The following is a 12,076-nucleotide window of genomic DNA, read 5'->3' on the forward strand; positions in this document are numbered from 1 at the left end:
GGTTGGATAGAGATAGCTTATGTGTGAACCCATTGGATATAGAATATAATATATTTTCAAAGTTTACACTTTAAAAAATAAAACGCTTGTCTACAAGATATCTAGAAAAGGGTACATGTTTCCATAATGACCTCCCTTCAGGACTCAAGAGTAGTCATGGTAACATTTATCCACAATGACGCCCCTTCAGCACCCCAAGGGTAGTCATGGTAACATTTATCCACAACGACGCCCCTCAGCACCCCAAGGGTAGTCATGGTAACATTTATCCACAACGACGCCCCTCAGCACCCCAAGGGTAGTCATGGTAACATGTATTCACAATGACGTCCCTTCAGTGTCCATTGGTAGCCACGTAAGTTGTTTTCACTATGCCATCCCATCTGAACGGACAGAAAGGGCCTCAAGTGTTATCATGATAACTTGTGTATCCCTTCATGCCAAGGAATGTTGCTTTTGATTTCCTGTTCTCAAGACCAAAGACTAACTGCCCTAATCATGCATTTTTGGCAAATTCCATATCACAATTGCAACATTGCGGGGGCATATGAGGACAGGTGTCAAGGGAGATACCAACAGCCAGGGTCATTGGAGGGTCGGGTGTCTAGGGAGATACCAACAGCCAGGGTCATTGGAGGGCGGGTGTCTAGGGAGATACCAACAGTCAGGGTCATATGAGGACGGGTGTCTAGGGAGATACCAACAGTCGGGGTCATATGAGGACGGGTGTCTAGGGAGATACCAACAGCCAGGGTCATTGGAGGGCGGGTGTCTAGGGAGATACCAACAGCCAGGGTCATATGAGGACGGGTGTCTAGGGAGATACCAACAGTCAGGGTCATTGGAGGGCGGGTGTCTAGGGAGATACCAACAGTCAGGGTCATATGAGGACGGGTGTCTAGGGAGATACCAATTGTCATGGTCATATGAGGCGGGTCTCTAGGGAGATACCAACAGCCAGGATCATTGGAGGGCGGTTGTCTAGGGAGATACCAACAGCCAGGGTCATTGGAGGGCGGGTGTCTAGGGAGATACCAACAGTCAGGGTCATATGAGGACGGGTGTCTAGGGAGATACCAACAGCCAGGGTCATTGGAGGGCGGGTGTCTAGGGAGATACCAACAGTCAGGGTCATATGAGGACGGGTGTCTAGGGGCACCAACAGTCAGGGTTGTATGAGGACGGGTGTCCTGTCCATGAACACTGTATATGATACCCCCATCCGAAAGTTTAACGAAAGAACAAACAGGACCTTTTGGACTTTTCCAATACCTACACTACATATTAATAGAAGAAAAATAGCCGTTGCCTGGAGATTTGGGCTATAGTGTCGTCTTTTGGATTTTGGATAGAAAAAATAGCTTTAAATTAAGTTGTTCGCAGAAAAAAATGTAATCCCAACATGCAAAAAGCTGAGAGAGGGAAAAAATCTTTTTTAGAGTTAATGATAACCTTGTTCTGTCCTATAAGAACATAGCACAGTATTATTATCAATCTTAAATGAACTGTAGTCTTCGGAAGAAAACTGGCAACTTTACATGGTAGTCGGTATTCAGTGATATAATACGTCCGTTGAACTGAATAAGTGATTTAGAAAGATATCTAACTGTTCTACTTAAAACACTGACCTATCCCTATCACATGCTCATTGAAAGTGAAAAAGAGTATAGATGCTTAATACTGAAATTTTATGTGATTTTAAGCTGTCCGATGAAATATTATATTCTGGACCAATGTTTAATATACGAAAGTCGATTAGAGTCACTAAGAAAAAGAACGAAAATATATTTACAGATACACAGATTTATTCTGACAATATACATAAAATATGTATAGGACTTACAATCCTTTGAAAATCAGCTCTTATAAAGTAGCATCATTTTAATTGCTCGTACATGTAATTACGCGAAGACACAAAAATGTGATTGCGTTGTTACCCGGAAAAAACACGTAATTACACGGGAAAATATAGAAAATATACATATTAATAGTAAATACATCGACTCATTTCATGTGACATGTATTTCTGAAAGATTTTTCTCTTGGAATGGTATCGGGTAAAAATCAAATCTCATTGTAGGAAACAAAAGTTCGTGCGAGATGAACGGAAGCTTGAGAATCTTACCCCGAGGGTTGAGATTCCCCTGTCTCACTCCCAAGGGGGTGAATGATTTTTTTTATCATCCTGTTTACCCTCATATGTATATGATTGGACGTTACATCAATGCAAGACAATGTTGACGTCACGTGATTGAATTGTCGAAGTGACGTCATTGTATTTTTGACTTAACGACATGCAAATTGTTGAGAACATGCAAACAGTACATCATGGTATTGTTGCCATGACAACATTGAATGATTGTAGCGACGTTATATAATTCAAACAGCACGTGGAGCTTTTCTCAACTCTAGGGTTAGATAAGAAAAAAATCACTCTGCCCAGGGTAGAGAATATTTGACTCTTACACTGGTTACCATCTTAGTGTATGTATCTAATATATGGATGTTACTTTAATGCAAGGAAATGTTAACGTGACGTTAAAGAATTGTAAACGTAACGTTATTTCATGGTACTGTTGCCGTGACGTCATGTTACTGTTGCCGTGACGTCATGGTATTGTTGATGTGACGTCATTGTATTGTTAAGAACGTGCAAACAGCTCATGTAGCTTGTCTCAACCCTAAGGGGAGATTTGAAAAAAAAACTCACGCCGGTAAAATTGTGGATATCCCTGTCCAGGGTAAAAGAGTAATGGCCTGTTTCATGGACAGGGATATCTCAACCCAAGTCAGTCTAGGAGTTTGGCAAGTCAGCTCGAGCAACAGGCTCATTTCATTATGTGATTAACATACATTCAAGACGGAATCAAAATCAATAAAAACAACCAACGTTTAGACGGAGGATTTCCCATTCACAATAATTATATGACGTCACGAAAACAATACAATGACGTCATTTCGATAATTCATTATTATGACGTCATAATAGCCATACGTGTCAGCTGTTTTGTCTTTTCCCTGCCAAAAATAGATTCCTGGTATTAGGTATATATATCTTAATAAGATACATCTTAGTGATTCGAACTCCAAACCTTCGGGTTGATAATCGATCGTTCAACCATATGAGCTATGCTGACAGGAATTTGAAGTGTATGTTATTATTTAGAGTCAGTCTAGTTAATGCTAAAATTAAAATGCTTTATCAACTACGTTTTTTTTTTTTTTTTTTTTTCTATACCAGCGCATCGGAGGACCACTTTTTAAGAATAGGATTTTAGTTGTCTTTCGATACATTGAATAAAATTAGACATTGTAAAAATTGGTCTTCCGATGCGCTCTATGTCAAACAGGAAATATGTTTAAAAAAGATAAACGGCATAGTTCAAATGCTGGTGTTTATAATATAAAACTGCCGATGAAATAAATGAACGAACTAATTTGTTTCAGCACAGATAACAAAATGATATCAGTTTGAATCATTTGGTGATAATACCATGTGCGTAGCCAAGTATGTGTATGTAGAGAAATGAAATGAGGGGTGAATGAGTACCGTATTATGATATACAGTTAAGTGTTTGGACAATTTAAGTCCGTCATTTAACGATGTCCGAATAGTTACGTTGTCCTGTTTTCTTGAAATGACGAGCCTTGTACAGCATTTAAAATGATAATTTGTGTTGACTTTACCTTATTTTGGACGCTTGGAACACGTTTACATAATGTCCGAATATGTGTTTAATAACCATACGTACATAACCATAGTCCATTGGGCAAAGCAATACCTTTCCTGTGGGAAGGGCTGTAAAAGAAAGAAATCAAGACCAAAAACCTGAGATCAACCTTGTGTTTAAGTCGCGTTACCGTAACACGACGTTTTGGGATGATCATTGCGACAATGGGTGATGTTTTCATGACGGTATGTGTAGGTAAAATACATTTATATATAAAAATACAGTTGTAGTTATAAATGTTCCAGTAAAGTCGAATTGAATTTAATATAAATGAATCCTTCAACTGTACCGGTGGTCATAACATAGCACGACATGTGTTCTAGAGTTAAGTTAAAAGTTGGAATTATAACGATTATCATTATACATGTACTCAGATAGGGGTTGATTGACGAGGATTAATGTCCTTATTTCGGTTATAGCCCAGCCTAGGACACTCTCTCAGATAGGGGTCAGAGTTCAGAAGCTTAACTACCAGGGAACTGTGTTCATGTGACAACCCAGGCTTTTTTTAAGTTTCATAAAATTTTATTCAATATTTACAGATAAAAACGTCATTCAATAATTGGAAAGTAATATGGAATCAACATTGTAATTATTATCAATACATAACTCCTTTAAAAAACCCCATTTTAAATAAATAAATAAATCACAAAACCATCGATGTAATTATAAAAGAAACAGATCGGATACCAGTTTACCCTCTTGGATGGAGCAAAATATATTTGTAGTACACCAGTACTCAGAGAAAATCATCTGGGGAAAACGGGAAAAATCAGATTGCATACGCATACAAATGTTGTTAAGAAAATGGCAGACAAGAGAATTAGAAGTAGGTGACTTTTGGTACAATTTCTTGGAACAACGGATAAACCAAATCGATGATAGGGATTCTGCCATTAAATACAGAACAAGAGACTTTACTTTTAGAGTGAGACCCACAGGGGCATGAAAACGCCAAAGCTCTGAATCAGTAGGGACCTTTCCATCTGAAATCTGGTGTACCCAAGAATTAACTAATGCAACTAAAGGTTGAATAAAGGAGCATTCATAAAATAAGTGCGAAATGGTTTCAAAACCATCACAAAATGTACAATTTTTCGACGCATCGACACCAAATTTGTACATGCGAAATTAACAGGTAATATTTCATGAACAATTTTAAAAACTACATCCCTAGAGCGGGTATCCAAAAACTTGTTGCATACATTCAGAAAAACAGACTTGAAGTCAACTAATGGAAAAAGTCTTATAACACGTGGTGCCTTAACAATGCCAGACAATATTTGTAAATAAAAATCTTTAGTCGACGATGACTCAAAATTACTATCCGGAAAATCCGTTTTATACTTTTTGAACAGTTCATACATACAAGTATAAAAAGGGGGACACCACTCACTATGAGGGAAATTATTATCAAAAGAATAAAAATCACGAAACTGAATAGAGAGCCAATACATAGTAAAAAATCTCCACTTGGCTTCAGACTGTTCACAAACAAATTTTTGACAGTGCCTCAGCCGAATAGCTTGTAGTTTTACATTAATATTAACAATAGAGAGTCCACCACAACCCAGGCAAGCCAGGAAAACCACACTTGGTCTCGTTTGGAGACGTTAATCCCACTATTTACCAGCCTTGATATATAAGGCAAAACATTCGTGACAGCGTTGGTGTGCAAACCTAATGATTTAAAAATACATTAATTTACTAATTTCATTGAAGATCAGACAAAGAGTACATATATAATATCAAAATCTGTGCATTTGAAAATTAGATTTCTGTGTCTATCTGCGTTCAGAAAGCTGTGTTTCAATATATTCAATAACATTCCTAAGCATACGTATAGTAACGTTCACCTAACGTTTGAAAGCAAACGATTTTCTTAAAAGTATTTATTCATTTCTGCATCTTATCAACTGTCATGTAGTTAGGAAAATTCCAATAGTGAATTTTGTACTCTATGCGCATATATAACTCCGGACCTGTTCTTTTGGTTAATGTTTTATCATTCATTTTAAGATTAACAGTAACAAATATGTAAATCAGACTTAACCCTGGTTTCCGGTTGTAAGTAATGGCACCAAAGGGAGGATGGTGGGCTAGATCAAACCCCAGAAAACAATTAAATGTTACTATGCCCAAATTTTTAAATCATATTTAAATGAGATATTATCTCAAATTTTCACTATTCGCTCATTCACTATACATGTACGTTTAACAATTGATGATATAGGGGCTGATTTTACTTTTCTTAATTGTGAAAGTATCAGATTATTTTTTTCTACAAGTTTCATGCAATTTGTGCCGAAATACACAGAAACATATTTGAAAACAAAAAGTTTTTTTCTCGTTGTGTATAATTGTTATAATGGAATGAGTTAAATTATAATTCTATGTTGTATTGTGTTTCGGCTTATTATCGTGATAACATATCTTATATAAGATAATACATTATAAGGGATAGGAGATCTAACAATGCTATATAGTTTACATTCAGCACGTATCTGAATATAGCTGTTAAATTGTCTGACATGTGTAAAAGAGCTTTCAGAAACCCCTTTTCCTCGTGGAATCAATTGAAATCTACTTTTACCTGAAATGGTTTTACATGTACGTCTAACTGCAAAAAAAAAAAAAGCAAATACATGTACTTGAGACATATTTTAAAATATAATCTGTTTAGTATAAAAAAGATAATCTGAACTGTATAAAATAAATATGTATTGTAAAAGGGAATGGTAGTAGAGATAAACAGAAGAAAATTAGGAGAATTTAAAAAATAATTTGCTCTATTTTGAAGGTATAGTTCCAAATAGACTGATTGATCAACACAAGAGAGGTTGGGGACACCAAACCAGAATCAAGTTAATAATCATTTAGTAGAGTAAAGTAACAAAAAAATATTATTGAATTAATCTATTTTTTTTTTAAATTTAAGTTTCCTATGTTTAGGATTAACGATTTTGTATCAAAGCTCTTTTTAAGCTTATCGAAACACTTTTAAGTCTATATTAGTACATATATATATCTGGCATCTTTTTTATTTGACAACTAATTTTGAAATTATTTGGATTCATTTTCATTTTCTCATATTTTGTGTAAACCGTTGGATATCAAAACTAAGTTTTGTGTGCCATTTAGAATTTGCTTCAACTCTCATATACACATATATCTTGCAAATTTTGTATATAAAATTCATAAATTTGGCATTGATCTTTTATGTCCTGAATGCTCTAAAATGTTAGCGTAAGCATTTTGCAATTCTGAAAACCACCAGGGAGCTTTGTTATATCAGGTGTACCATTTTGACTTGTTTCTGATGCTGATGGTTCCTGTGTATGGCAAGCCGTTTTAACATTTAATCCCATTTCCTCTTAAGGGGATATTTTTTTCACTTAAGTGAAAAAAGAATTTCACTTAAGTGAAAAAAAATATAATGCAAATAATTTATTCACCTTAAGGTGAAAAGAATTTCACTTAAGTGAAATTCTTTTTCACTTAAGTGAAATAAAACATAATGCAAATAAATGTTAACCTTCCTTAAGACAAAAAGAATTTCACTTAAGTGAAAAAAAATTATGTGCAGACATAATGCAAAATACTTGTCCCTTAAGTGAAATTCTTTTCATCTTAAGGTAAATAAAACTGACCATATGTCCATAAAGTCACTCTGTCCTCCTATCCACCCCATGGTATAATGGAATGAACCCCTTGGACCTGTCAACTAAGAAACAGTGTGAGTAAACTTTAACTTTGATACGTTCTTATCACTTATCATAAGGGAAATAAATAAAACATATATTTAATGGAATTAAAAGGTAAGTGAAAGTAAATCATATGGGAAATAGTATTGATTTTACTAACAACAAATGAAGTAGAGAAAAGGTCTCGAATTGGTCAGAAATTAAACACCCAATGCTTGGTCAATAGATGGACTAGTCCATATCTGATTCATGAGAGTGGGTGTCCGATTTACTCAACAGCAGCATTTGCATTATGTTTTATTTCACTTAAGTGAAAAAGATTTTCCCTTAAGATGAATAAGATTTATTTCACTTAAGTGGAATTCTTTTTCACTTAAGTGAAATAAAACATAATGCAAAAAAAGTCTTTTAACCTTAAGGTAAAAAGTATTTCACTTAAGTGAAATAAATTTGAAGCATATTTTACCTTAAGAGGAAATGGGATTAAATGTTAAAACGGCTTGCCATACCTGTGGGGCAAGCTGAAATTTCTTCCAAAGAAACAGGTCTTCGGATTGTTCTTTGTCCCACTTTAACCGACCGATTGATTGCGTTCCCAATATGCGCCATACCTCTTTAGTTAATCAGAAAAAATAACCGCTAAATGTGTGTTCTTCTAAGACATTAATTTGTCAATGTAAAAGTGCTATACATAAAATTTAATTTACAGAGTCTTACTGAAATGTTCACTAACCTATAGCAATGGGGACCATATGAATTTGTTTAAGTTATACCAACAAATTCATGTGAACCATAATGATATATATTCAGAAACCTTTATAACAATTATGCCCATGGTTTATTACTCTGCTTGTTTCCCTATGTTTACCGTCATAATGTTATACCATATACGCTAAATTGAGTATCTCGAATGATGTCACAAATACTTCTGTAGATCTAACCGGTAGAGGAGCAAAATGAAAGTAGACAATTCGTACGGTAGTCTTGACGGGCCTCTGTTTTCAGAGGTCGCAGCTATTCTAAGTTTTACTTAAAAGAAAATATACATTGTCGCTTTTAAACAAACGTTTCAAATTCAAATTTCGTCCTAGGCGTCGTATGATATATCATATTTGTTAGTTGGAATTCTATTTTGGTCGATTGTTTATTTTTTCACATTCAGCCAATGAATGAGCAGATTTTCATTTTATGCATACTACGAAAAGTAGTGCAAAATGGCTCCACCATATATTACAACGCGTAAAAAACAAAATAGTGGCGTATTTAACTGTTCTTATGCGTGTGTATAATTAAAAACAACTCATAATCTTGCATATTATATAATTTTGTTCATATTATGTGGCAATAATTACACGCAGAAGCATCTGGGCGATTTTATGTTAATATAAATCCCGCGGACGAAGAACAGGTACTAGCAGATGTTGTGAGGCTTAAAAAATAGAAGAGGTGAGGAGTCTTCCAGAAAAGATAAAATTGCCAAAATTTTTATAGTTAATGCAACCAGGAAGACAATAGCATATCCGTAACCAGTGACTGGACTTTGTTGGGTGTATGAGTTGTCCGTGAAGTGTTTCTGTACGAATCGGGATTACTGGACGTGCCCCAGATCGGCGTGTTTTCTTGATGTTATGATTGATGAAGCTTGGTTGAAGGGGCGAGGACATTGACTACCCAGGGGAGGCCACGCCCCCTGTGATGTGACCGGGGGCAAGATACAGACCCGGGACCATGTCTATATCTGACAAGTAAGTCCACACCCTGACCGGACATGCCTATGTAAACAATCCCGTCTGTCACCTATTCACTTCCTGTGTTATGAACCTGTATACTGCTGTGGTCCTGGGGAAGGGAGGGGGTGGTGTCTACACAGGGAGGGTTATAAACGTCACACAATAGTTCTTGCTATCACGAACCTTATATTCTAAGTTGGTACTGTATGCGTGACAAGTTAGACCGCACACGTTACCAGTGATAAGTTACACAGTTCCAATCAGTATACATTGAGATGAGCTGTCAATGTAATTACTAGACGCAGATATATTGCATGCTATGTAAGACTTATCTCCTTGTATGTTTTTATTACTGCTGCTTACTGATGGTTTGTTGATGAATTGTTATCTGTTACCAGTTATCATGATGATTATTTATATGAAATTTATAGCTGTAACACTTGTCAATAGTATTGAGTGTTGTACACACAGGTTTATACTAAATGAGCACTAAAACTGACCATAGACTTAACGTTCGATTTTGTGCCTGTTTATGGTCATCTATATCTGTCGCTCGGATTGCTACACGCCAAAACAAGGAAATCACAATTCTCAGGTTCTTTGGGAAATTTTCCAGCTGATTATTTAAACCACCGTGTGTGACATGGATGTTAGCTTAACCCATACCTGACCTACATGTCAGTAAGAAGTTTTATGGATCATATATATATATGCCCATATTTGTTTACATGCAGTTAAGGAAAAGTCATTATCCTGTCAGGATTTTCCAGGATATTGTACCGTAAGCTTGATACTTTGAGACAGCCAGGAAGATTTCCGTGTGATGCTAATATTGGCAACTTAATTCTTGTTCCAGGGAATTCTAATTCAGCTTTTGACCTTTAGCATGTAATTTCAGAAGCCCTATTACTATTTCTAAGAAATCTGAAGAGTCAAAACATATGTCAAATAGACAAGTCCCTTCAAACCCATTAATTGGGCAAAGAGTCGGATATCATTTTCTGGAGTGAAAAACATACACTTAAGGTTCTATGGTTTCCCTAGCCTGTGGAACTATAATTCTAAAGTACTAAATGCATGCTATCTGGCCTGGGTGACAATTGAAATATTTGATAACATTGAGTCTGACATCGATAACAGTGCCACTGTCATTCATTCACTGTTCCAACAGTAGTTGATGGTTTCATGCACTGTTTGATATATCATTGACTTATGAAGGTAAAATTGTGTACAATATGGTTAAACAAGATATTATGGACTGTGGTTAAAGCGTCCGAGCACTAATCTTTCTGGAATACAGCAATGCACGAGATGAATGCACACCAGTTGAGGTATGCCTATATAGCTAATGTTGTTACATAGTGTATCAACATACTTGGGATTTATTATGACAGTGTATTGAAATACTTAACACAGTTCATGATATATTTGGATGGAGGGGCTATACATACCAATTATGGGCAGACAATCTTAAAATATCAAATAAGTTTTTATAAAGCCATATATATATGATCAGACAATCTTGAAAAAACAATTATATTTAAAACCAATATGATCAGATGATCTTAAAATACCAAATAATTTTTTTCTAAACCAATATGACGATCTTGAAATACCAAATAAGCTTTACTGTCCATATATCCTACTGTACTTGTCAGGGGATCGATGGTTAATACAGATGATGATGTTCAACTGCTTCTAGTTGACAAGATCTAATACATTATGATGAAAATGTTCCAACATACTTAGCTTGGAATCATATCTGTATCGTTGGAATGACTGTCTTCTCTGACTATTTTGACTATTATATAAGTCATTAAAATGTTTAAAAATAAGATTATAATTGTAACAGAGCACGTAATAATTAAATTGATATCATGCCTCTGCTAGAGATCAAACCTGGGACCTCTGGCTTACTTTTCTTACGATAAACCGAATGAGCTAAAGAGAAGATCTCTCTAGCCGAGATGTATATTGTGGCTAGTATTTACCAGGGTTACATACTCCCCCTCCAGGAAAGAGATCGTCCTCAAGTTTCCATGGGTAACTGTGATACTTTCGCCAGTAATGCTGACTACAACTCCCAGGTCCCTACATATGCGCCAATGTAATGGAGCATATATGCACACGGTTAATTCAATTTACATTACTGCCTTTGCTAGGGATCGAACCAGAGACCCCTAGCTCACTAGTCTTAACGCCAACTGATCGAGCTGGAAAGAAGATCTCTCTAGCCAGGTGGTAATTAATTGTGGCACGTATTTACCAGCTGGGTTACATAATGTGAAGACATTGTTACTACCTTATGGGTTATCCAAAAGTAAAAAAATTCAGAGTAAAACATGTATTTTGTCATTTCAAATCTATTAAGTTTACTTGTCACAAGAACATTTGATCACAATTTTGCTTAACAGTTTATGTTTTTGATGTTCTGTTTTCAGTTGATTCTTTTCAATTTTTCAATAGATTTATCTATCTTGGCTCATCTCATAGAAGCGTTAATGCTAAATATTTTGCATCATTTAAAGTTTTAACGATCCACTCGCTCTTAAGTTATAAAAAGTCATAAGTGGAAAGATGAAAAAATAAACATTGATCACATAGTTTGAATTTTTGAAACAATTGTCTGCTGTCAGCATGAAGCAACTTATATATATTTACACAATGTACATTGAAAACCAGAAATAAACGATTAAAAGATTTTTAGATAAATTAATTATTATGTGTAATATTATATTTCAACTTGTTAATTGGATTTTACTTAGTTTCCTTAATTTGTTACTTCAGGCCTAGGTTTCTGTTAAACAAAAAAAAAAATATTGTGTTAAAAAAAAAAGAAAAAGTGTTTATGTTTCATTTTGATTGCATAAAAGGGACATAACTCCTGCAGTCTACATGTCTTGCATGAGAA

This window comes from Pecten maximus, chromosome 13, assembly GCF_902652985.1.
Source record: "Pecten maximus chromosome 13, xPecMax1.1, whole genome shotgun sequence".
NCBI classification, from domain to species: Eukaryota; Metazoa; Mollusca; class Bivalvia; order Pectinida; family Pectinidae; genus Pecten; species Pecten maximus.